Here is a 10,297-nt window from a genome sequence, read left to right as displayed (position 1 = left end):
TTGTTGGCTTCTTTCCCCCTCGTCCTGTTCAAGTTCCTGTCCCATCCAGTCAAGCAGGTACTCATTGGTACCTTACCCTGTGCCAGGAGCTGTTACAGGCCCTGAAACCTGTGGCAGACGTGGTCCCTACCCTCCCACTCAAAGAGCCCAGGCCTTATCCTAATGAGGTCCAAAATCAAATCTCCCAATTTCCTCATGGCTCCAATCTAAACTTGTAATTCACAACCTTAAATCAGTATGTTCTGTTTTTTTATTTAGAAAACATTTCTGGCTGGGCACAGTGGATCACGCCTGTAATCTCAGCTACTCAGGAGGCTGAGGCAGGGGAATCACTTGAACCCAGAAGGCAGAGGGTTGCAGTGAGCCGAGATCATGCCATTGCACTGTAGCCTGGGCAACAGAGCAAGACTCCACCTCAAAAAGAAAAAAGAAAGAAAGAAAGAAAAAAAAACATTTCCCCCTCATTTTAGGAACATGAGTTCTCCAAATCTAAAATTCATACTCTGAGGAGATTGAATAGCCTTAAATGCTTTCATCGTTAAAAATAAAAGAAAGGGACCTGGTATGCATCCTAAAAATTAAAAATATACCTGTAATCCCAGCACACTGGGAGGCTAAAGCAGGAGGATAGCTTGAGGCCAGGAGTTTCAGATCAGCCTAGGCAACATAGCAACACCCCATCTCTATTTTAATAAAATAAAATATTGTGAAACACATTTATAATTTTTAAAATTTAATTTTAAAATTAAACTTAAATTTATTCATTTGTGTGTGGGTTTTTTTTTTTTTCTTTTTCTTTTTTTTTTTTTTTTTGAGATGGAGTGTCACTCTGTCGCCCAGGATGGAGTGCAGTGGCGTGATCTCTGCCTCCCGGTTCAAGCGATTCTCCTGCCTCAGCCTCCCAGGTAGCTGGGACTACAGGTGCATGCCACCATGCCCGGTTAATTTTTGTATTTTTAGTAGAGACAGGGTTTCACTATGTCACCAGCTAACCTGGAACTCCTGACCTCAGGTGATTCGCACACCTCGGCCTCCCAAAGTGCTAGGATTACAAGCGTGAGCCACCACACCCAGCCCAAAGTTGGTTTTAATAGCAGATAGTCTATCAACATAATTCAATACATTAAGTTTAGAAAAATTATGTATCATATCAACAGATGCTGAAAGGAATTTGATTAAATTTCAGTAGCCATTTCCTTAAAACACACACACACACACACACACACACTTTAATTAAAACAGTAATAGACTGATAATGAAATACCAATTTTCCTAAACAGTTAAACAGTAAGATAATTTCAATTAAGATCAAGAGCTGGGCTGGGCACAGTGGCTCACACCTGTAATCCCAACACTTTGGGAGGCCAAGGTGGGTAGATCACCTGATGTCAGGAGTTCGAGACCAGCCTGGCTAACATAGTGAAATCCCACCTCTACTACAAATACAAAAAAATTAGCTGGGCATGGTGGCGGGCACTTATAATCCCAGCTACTGGAGAGGCTGAGACAGGAGAATTGCTTGAATCCAGGAGGCGGGGGTTGCAGTGAGCCAAGATCACACCATTGCACTCCAGCCTGGGCGACAGAGCCAGACTCAGTCTCAAAAAAAAAAGAGCTGGCCACACCTATAATCCAAACATTTTGTGAGGCCGAGGTGGAAGAATTGCTTCAGGCCAAGAGTTGAACACATAGTCAAAATAGCCAGACCTCTCTCTAGATAAATAAACAAATAAATAAATAAATAATCAAGAACTGTATAGGGGGCTGTATGGTGGCTCATGCCTGTGATCCCAGCACTTCGGGAGGCCAAAGTAGGAGGATCCCTTGAGACCAGCCTAGGCAACAGAGCAAGACCGTGTCTCTATTTTTTAAAAAACTGGCCGGGCGCAGTGGCTCACGCCTATTATCCCAGCACTTTGGGAGACTGACGTGGGTGAATCAGGAGGTCAGGAGTTTGAGACCAACCTGGCCAACATGGTGAAACCCCGTCTCTACTAAAAATACAAACATTAGCCAGGCGTGGTGGCAGGTGCCTGTAATCCCAGGGAGTTGGGAGGCTGAGGCAGGAGAATTGCTTGAACCCAGGAGGCAGAGGTTGCGGTGAGCAAAGATCGCACCATTGCACTCAGCCTGGGCAACAGGGCGAGACTCCATCTCAAAATAAATAAAATAAAATAAATGTATGGGGATATAGACTTACTCTGGTTTTATTTTATTTTTTCTTTATTTTATTTATTTATTTTTTTTTTGAGACGGAGTCTCGCTCTGTTGCCCAGGCTGGAGTACAGTGGCACAGTCTCTGTTCACTGCAACCTCCCCACCTCTCGGGTTCAAGTGATTCTCCTGCCTCAGCCTCTCGAATACCTGGGATTACAGGTGCCTGACACCACCCCTGGCTAATTTTTTGTATTTTTAGTAGAGACGGGGTTTCACCACGTTGGCCAGGCTAGTCTCGAACTCCTGACCTTGTGATCCGTCCGCCTCTGCCTCCCAACGCACTGAGACTACAGGAGTGAGCCACTGCGCCCAGCCTACTCTGGTTTTAGTGCATTCAAAAGGAACAAAAAAAAAAAAAACAAAAACAAACAAACAAACAAAAAAACCAAAACAACACACACCAAAAAAAAAAAAAAAAAGGAACAAAAAAGGAAGAAAATCACTGGTAAAAAAAATTTCTTTCTGGTTAGAGTGGGTGTTTGGAAATTATATATATATTATATATTTCTATATATACACACACACATACATACATACACGTATGCCTTTTTGATTATAGGATAGTATACCAAAACTCAGAAATATTATGGAATTAACAGACTTTAGTAAGGTAGATAAGTAGTAGGGAGAAAAATACTAATTTTATCTTCCAGCAGAAGCACTGTGAAAAATTAGAGAACAAGAAAACATTCCATTCAAAATAATGACAACAAGACCAAGCATGGTGGCTCACACCTGTAATCCCAGAACTTTGGGAGGTCGAGACAGGAGGATCACCTGAGGTCAGGTTCGAGATCAGCCTGGCCAACATGGTGACACCCCGTCTCTACTGAAAATACAAAAATTAGCTGGGCGTGATAGTGTAAGCCTGTAATCCCAGCTACTCGGGAGGTCGAGGCAGGAGAATCGCTTGAACCCAGGAGGCAGAGATTGCAGTGAGCCAAGATCCTGCCACTGCTTTCCAGCTTGGGCAACAGAGCAAGGCTCCATTTCAAAAGACAATAGCAATAAATATCAAGAAATAAGTGTAATAGGAATGGCACACACAAAGAAGGAATGGCACAGAACCTGTATGCAGAAGACCACAAACCCTTATTTAAGGACATAAGCCAAGATCCAAAGAAAATGATAGATTCTCAGATGGAAAAACTAAAAAAAAAAAGACAAGAAAAATCAGTTATCTCAAGATAAATACAATATAATGCAATTTCAATTAGAATCCCAAGTTTTCATTGTGTGTGTGTGAATTGGGTAAATTTATCATAAATGTATAGGAATGAGTAAGTGCCACTAGTTGTTTTAAAAAATACTGAATTTGGGCCAGGTGCGGTGGCTCACACCTCTGATCCTGGCACTTTGGGAGGCCGAGGCAGGCAGATCACGTGGTCAGGAGATGGAGACCATCTGGCCAACATAGTGAAAACCCGTCTCTACTAAAAATACAAAAAATTCGCTGGCATGGTGGCACGCACCTGTAGTTCCAGCTACTCAGGAGGCTGAGGCAGGAGAATTGCTTGAACCTGGGAGGTGGAGGTTGCAGTGAGCCAAGATCCCGCCACTGCATTCCAGCCTGGCAACAAAGTGAGACTCCGTCTCAAAAAAAAAAAAAAAGGGAGGCCAAGGCGAGTGGATTACCTGAGGTCAGGAGTTCAAGACCAGCCTGGCCAACATGGCGAAATCCCGTCTGTACTAAAAATACAAAAATTAGCCTGGCAGTGGTGGCCCATGCGTGTAATCCCAGCTACTAAGGGGGCTGAGGCAGGAGGATCTCTTGAACCGGGGAGGAGGAGGTTGCAGTGAGCAGAGATTGTGCCACTGTACTCCAGCCTGGGTAACACAGTGAGACTCTGTCTCAAAAATAAATAAATCAGTACTGAAGGCTGGGCACGGTGGCTCATGCCTGTAATCCCAACACTTTGGGAGGCCGAGGCAGGTGAATCAGTTTCAGCTCAGGAGTTCCAGACCAGTCTGGGCAACATGGCAAAACCCCGTCTATACTAAAAATACAAAAATTAGTCAGGCGTGGTGACACGCACCTGTATTCCCAGCTACTTCAGAGGCTGAGGCAGGAGAACCCCTTGAACCCAGGAGGCAGCGGTTACAGTGAGCTGAGATCGTGCCACTGCACTCCAGCCTGGACGACAGAGCAAGAGAATCTGTCTCAATAAATAAAATAAAGAATATAAAATAAATAATAACATTTTAAATAATAAGTAAATAATAAGCAACAGAATGGAGAAGGGGTCCTATTTGCCTTGCCAGATTTTAGAGAACTTAGTATAGGCCGGGCAGGTACAGTGGCTCACGCCTGTAATCCCAGCACTTTGGGAGACCAAGGCAGTAGATCACACGAGGTCAGGGGTTCAAGACCAGCCTGACCAACATGGTGAAACCCCATCTCTACTAAAAATACAAAATTAGCTGAGCGTAGTGGCACATGCCTGTAATTCCAGCTACTTGGGAGGCTGAGGCAGGAGAATCACTTAAACTCGAGAGGTGGAGGTTGCAGTGAGCTGAGATCGCACTACTGTACTCCAGCCTGGGCAACGAGAGTGAGACTCTGTCTCAAAAAAAAAAAAGAAAAGAAAAGAAAACTTACTATAAAACTACTGAGATGAGGTCAACGTAACATATGGAGTGGTAGACAAACCAAGGGAAACAAGAAGTAACAAATATAGATGTTCGCATACAGGAGAATTATTATATGGCCAAAATTAGCATTTCCATTTAATCGGAACACATTAGATATATTTGTTATTTTTGTTATTTATTTATTTATTTTGAGACAGAGTTTCACTCTCATTGCCCAGGCTGGAGTGCCATGGTGCGATCTTGGCTCACTGCAACCTGGGTTGAAGCGATTCTCCTGCCTCAGCCTCCCAAGTAGCTGGGATTACAGGCATGCGCCACTACACCTGGCTAATTTTTTTTTTTTTTTCTGCATTTTTACTAGAGACAGGGTTTTCCATATTGGTCAGGCTGGTTTTGAACTCCTGACCTTAGATGATCCGCCCACCTCGGCCTCTCAAAATGCTGGGATTACAGGCGTGAGCCACCATGCCCTGTCCCTATCTCTCTCTCTTTTTTTTTTTTTTTTTTTTTGGAGATGGAGTCTGGCTCTCTCGCCCAGGCTGGAGTGCAATGGCGCAATCTTGGCTCACTGTAACCTGGGTTAAAGTGATTCTCCTGCCTCAGCCTCTCAAGTAGCTGGGATTACAGGCGTCTGCCGCCACGCCCCGCTGATTTTTTGTATTTTTAGTAGAGGCAGTGTTTCATTGTGTTCCCCAGGCTGGTCTCAAACTGCTGAGCTCAGGCAATCCACTCACCTCGGCCTCCCAAAGTGCTAGGATTACAGACATGAGCCACCGTGCCTGGCACCTGTCTCTCAAAAATATGTTTTTTGCCCAACACACATTTCCAGGTTGCCATAGGGTAAACAAAGTAAATTAAGCTAGCACAACTGAAAAAATAAAACTGGGGCCTTGGCCAGGCACAGTGGCTCAGGCCTATAATCCCAGCACTTTGGGAAGCTGAGGTGGGAGGATCACTTGAGCCCAAGAGTTTGAGACCAGCCTGAGCAGCATAATAAGACCCTATCTCTATAAAAAATTTAGGCTGGGCGTGGTGGCTCATGCCTGTAATCACAGCACTTTGGGAGGGCGAGGTGGGCAGATCACTTGAGGTCAGGAGTTCGAGACCAGTCTGGCCAACATGGTGAAAACCCTTCTCTACTAAAAATACAAAAGTTAGCCAGGCATGGTGGCGTGCGCCTGTAATCCCAGCTACTCTGGTGGCTGAGGCATGAGAATCACATGAACCTGGAAAGTGAAGGTTGCAGTGAGCCGAGATTGCCCCACCGCACTTCAGCCTGGGTAAGGAAGTGAGACTCTGTTTCCAAAAAAAAAAAAGATACTACAGACCAGGCGCAGTGGCTCACGCCTGTAATCCCAGCACTTTGGGAGGCCGAGGTGGGTGGATCACGAGGTCAGGAGATCGAGACCATCCTGGCTAACACAGTGAAACCCTGTCTCTACTAAAGATTCAAAAAACTAGCCGGGCGAGGTGGCGGGCGCCTGCAGTCCCAGCTACTCAGGAGGCTGAGGCAGGAGAATGGCGTGAACCCGGGAGGTGGAGCTTGCAGTGAGCTGAGATTGTGTCACTGCACTCTAGCCTGGGCGACAGAGCAAGACTCCGTCTCAGAAAAAAAAAAAAAAAAAATCAAGGAGGCCCGGTGAGGTGGCTCACGCCTGTAATCCCAATGCTTTGGGAGGCCAAGGCAGGTGGATCACCTGAGGTCAGGTGTTTGAGACCAGCCTGGCCAACATGGCACAACCTGTCTCTACCAAAAATACAAACATTAACTGGGTGTGCTGGCGGGCGCCTGTAATCCCTGCTACTCGAGAGGCTGAGGTGGGAGAATCGCTTGAACCCGGGTGGTATAGGTTGCAGTGAGCCAAGATTGTGCCACTGCACTCCAGCCTGGGTGACAGAGCAAGACTCCATCTCAGAAATAAATAAGTACATAAATAAATAAATAAGTTAATAAAAGAAAATTTAAAATAAATTAGAGCTCTGCTGGGGAAGTACTGACATATGATATATATTGAGTGGGAAAAGTAAGATGCATGAAAGTGTGTACAATATGACCCAATTTTGGTATAACAATGACCAAAACCCAGTAATCCTTTTCTATATGATGGGGTGTGTGTGCGTGTGCGTGTGTATTATGCATTCATGATAAAATTGTGTATAGGTGTGTGCATATGTAATAAAGCTATTTTTCAAGACAAATACTAAGACCAATTCATTGAAAAAAGAGAAAAGGCCCCGAGAAGAAAATAAAAATTAGCTATAAGCCCCTCCCCTCCCCCATATAACACGAGAAACATCATATATATTTTTTTCTATGCTTACGTGTGTGTTTACTTTTTAATTAATTAATTAATTTTTTTGAGACAGAGTTTCGCTCTTATTGCCCAGGCTGGAGTACAATGGCGCAATCTCAGCTCACTGAACCCTCCGCCTCCTGAGTTCAAGCAATTCTCCTGCCTCAGCCTCCCGAGTAGCTGGGAGTACAGGCATCTGCCACCAGGCCTGGCTAATTTTTTCTATTTTTAGTAGAGATGGGGTTTCACCATGTTGGCCAGGCTAGTCTCGAACTCCTGACCTCAGGTGATCCTCCCACCTCGGCCTCCCAAAGCGCTGGGATTACAGGCATGAGCCACCACGCCCGGCCTATGTGTTTACTTTGCACAAAATTAGGATCATATAGTTCATATTGCTTTTTTTTTTTTTTTGAGATGGAGTTTCGCTCTTGTTGCTCAGGCTGGAGTGCAATGGCACGATCTCGGCTCACTGCAACCTCCGCCTCCTGGGTTCAAGTGATTCTCCTACCTCAGCCTCCCGAGTAGCTGGGATTACAGGCATGCACCACCACGCCCAGCTAATTTTGTATTTTTTTTTAGTAGAGACGGGGTTTCACCATGTTGGCCAGGCTGGTCTTGAACTCCCAACCTCAGGCGATCTGCCCACCTCAGCCTCCCAAAGTGCTGGGATTACAAGCGTGAGCCACTGCGCCCGGCCCATATTGCTTTGACATCCATGTTTCTTCTAGTCAACTTTTCTCATCTGTCTCTGAGCATTTGCTGATGCTCTTTTCTCTCCAAACCACCCCTCCTTTAAGCTCCCATTTAAATGCTACCTCCTCTGAGAAAGCTTCCCTTTAACGTGCCTGACAGATAGTGGTTGGCAGCTCTGAAGTTTATCATCACAGGCTCTCTCCCCTTCCTTGAAGCATGTTTAGGTCTACCTTGTATGAGAGTTTCTCGTGTGCTCCTCACCTCTCCTGTTAAACTGGGGAGCTCCTTGGGGGCAGGATCTCTGCCTCTTTCATAACTGTGTCCTCACGGTGCCTAGAATGTACACAGTAGGCACTTCATAAGCATCACCGTACAAAAGGGACATAGGCTTCCTGCCTGTCTTGTATGGAGTCATCTCGAGATAGTGTGCACTAAATTAGACAAGGCGAACGGGGTAGATGCTTGGACACTGGAAGGAAGAGGTCATAGCTGGGGAGCCGCCTCCAAGGCCTGGGGGATCCCCTTGGGACCACCCAGATACACCCTCCACTCCTTCCCTGGGCTCTTCCAACTGCTCAGAAAGGAACAACCCACACACAGGGCTCTGTGTATGATATATATTTATATATATAATTGCTCTCATTTTATTTTACTTAATCCTCTTTTTACAGTAGATCTGACACAGGCATTAAATAACTGCAGAGAGAGACCATGGTAGGGCGGGTGCAGGAAAACATGGGGGCCCGAAGGGAAGAAACACAGATCCAGCTAGAGAAAAAGGGAAGGGTCCACCAGTGGGTGGAGTGTGGAGGCTGCAGCATTAAAAAAAGAACAAGGTTAGCGAGGATGAGGAAGTGAAGAGTTGCTGGAGGACAAAGGGTTAAAATGCCTCTACAGCTACGGAAAATTCAGAGCAGGAGGCAGGAGGCCCCTCATTTGACATTCTATGGGCATTATGGGTTTTTTGTTTTTGTTTTTGTTTTTTTTTAAAGGCAAAGGGGTCTGAAGGAGACGGAGCCAAGACATTCAGAGGCTAGATTTGGAACTTTCAGGCTGGCATGCGGAGGAAAGGGAAGGAGTTAGTGATTAGTTGATAACTTGCTAAGAGAAGCCAGAGAGAGGATGGTGGGGGCAGATCTGGGCTCAGGGGAAGGAGGTGGAATAGTCCCAAAGCCAGCCGATGTTTCCAAGGTGGCCACTGGGGACAGAGCCAGAATGGCCGCCCCTCCCCCAGAGCTCCCTGGGAAGTGGAACTTGAAGGATATTCTGGGAAGGCGAATGGGGGAAGGGAGCCATCCGTAAAAACAAAGTGGATATTCAGCCTAGGTCAACCCCACCCCTCTGGGGAGCAGCTATTTGGGTGATAGAAGGGCCTAGGAAGAAACTGAAGGCCAGGCGCGGTAGCTCACGCCTGTCTGTAATCCCAACACTTTGGGAGGCAAAGGCGGGTGGATCACCTGAGGTCGAGAGTTCAAGACCAGCCTGACCAACATGGAGAAACCCCGTCTCTACTAAAAAATGCAAAAAATAAAAAATAAAAAATTAGTTGGGCGTGGTGGCGCATGCCTGTAATCCCAGCTACTCAGGAGGTTGAAGCGGGAGAATAGCTTGCTTGAACCCAGGATGTGGAGGTTGCAGTGAGCTGAGATTGTGCCATTTCACTCCAGCCTAGGCAACAAGAGCAAAGGAAGGAAGGAAGGAAGGAAGGGAGGGAGGGAGGGAGGGAGGGAGGGAGGGAGGGAGGGAGGGAGGGAGGGCTGAAGTCGGGGGTTGCCGGAAGGAAGGAAGGAAGGAAGGAAGGAAGGAAGGAAGGAAGGAAGGAAGGAAGGAAGGAAGGAAGGGAGGGAGGGAGGAAGGTAGTGCTGAAGTCAGGGGTTGCCAGAGGATTTTCAGGAAGGGCCAACGGAGGCCTCACTTCCAGTCCCTCATTTCCCAGCTCACAGAGTCACCAGAGGGTGAGAAGCAGAATGTGCCAGGAAAGAGGGAAAAGGCCACAGAACCACCTTGTCCTCAATTACAAAAAGGTGCATTTCAGAGGAGGGAATAGGGATGGAAAGGAGGAGAACACCTGCCCAGGAGCCAGGAGCCAGATAAGTTCAAAGTCACCAAGATGGTGACTGTGTAGACAGGGAGAAAGTGTGAGAGATCAAGGACCAGTGACTAGAGCTTAGGAATGGAAGGACGGAGTGCCACATTCATCTCTGGAAGCAAAGGGGTGAAATGAGACACGTGTGCACGTTTGTATGTGTGTGGAGGGTGGGGGTATGTAGCTGGGTGGGTGGGTCAGTGGGCACTTCCTATAACTCTCAGGGGATATGCAGGCAGGAGAGTGGATAGCTCTCACAGCTAAACCAGAACTAGAAAGCCTCCTAATTCCTCTGTGGCCATCTTAGCCCAGCTCCCTCTCACTGATCTGAGGTTGGGAGAAGTTGGTGGGAAATGTGAGTGACAGGGAAGCACAATGGACTTCAGGCTGGGTTGAGAAGTCAAGGAAAAGGGTG

The sequence above is a fragment of the Rhinopithecus roxellana genome, chromosome 19 (genome assembly GCF_007565055.1).
Source record: "Rhinopithecus roxellana isolate Shanxi Qingling chromosome 19, ASM756505v1, whole genome shotgun sequence".
Taxonomy (NCBI): Eukaryota; Metazoa; Chordata; class Mammalia; order Primates; family Cercopithecidae; genus Rhinopithecus; species Rhinopithecus roxellana.
Note: the sequence above shows the minus strand (reverse complement) of the source record.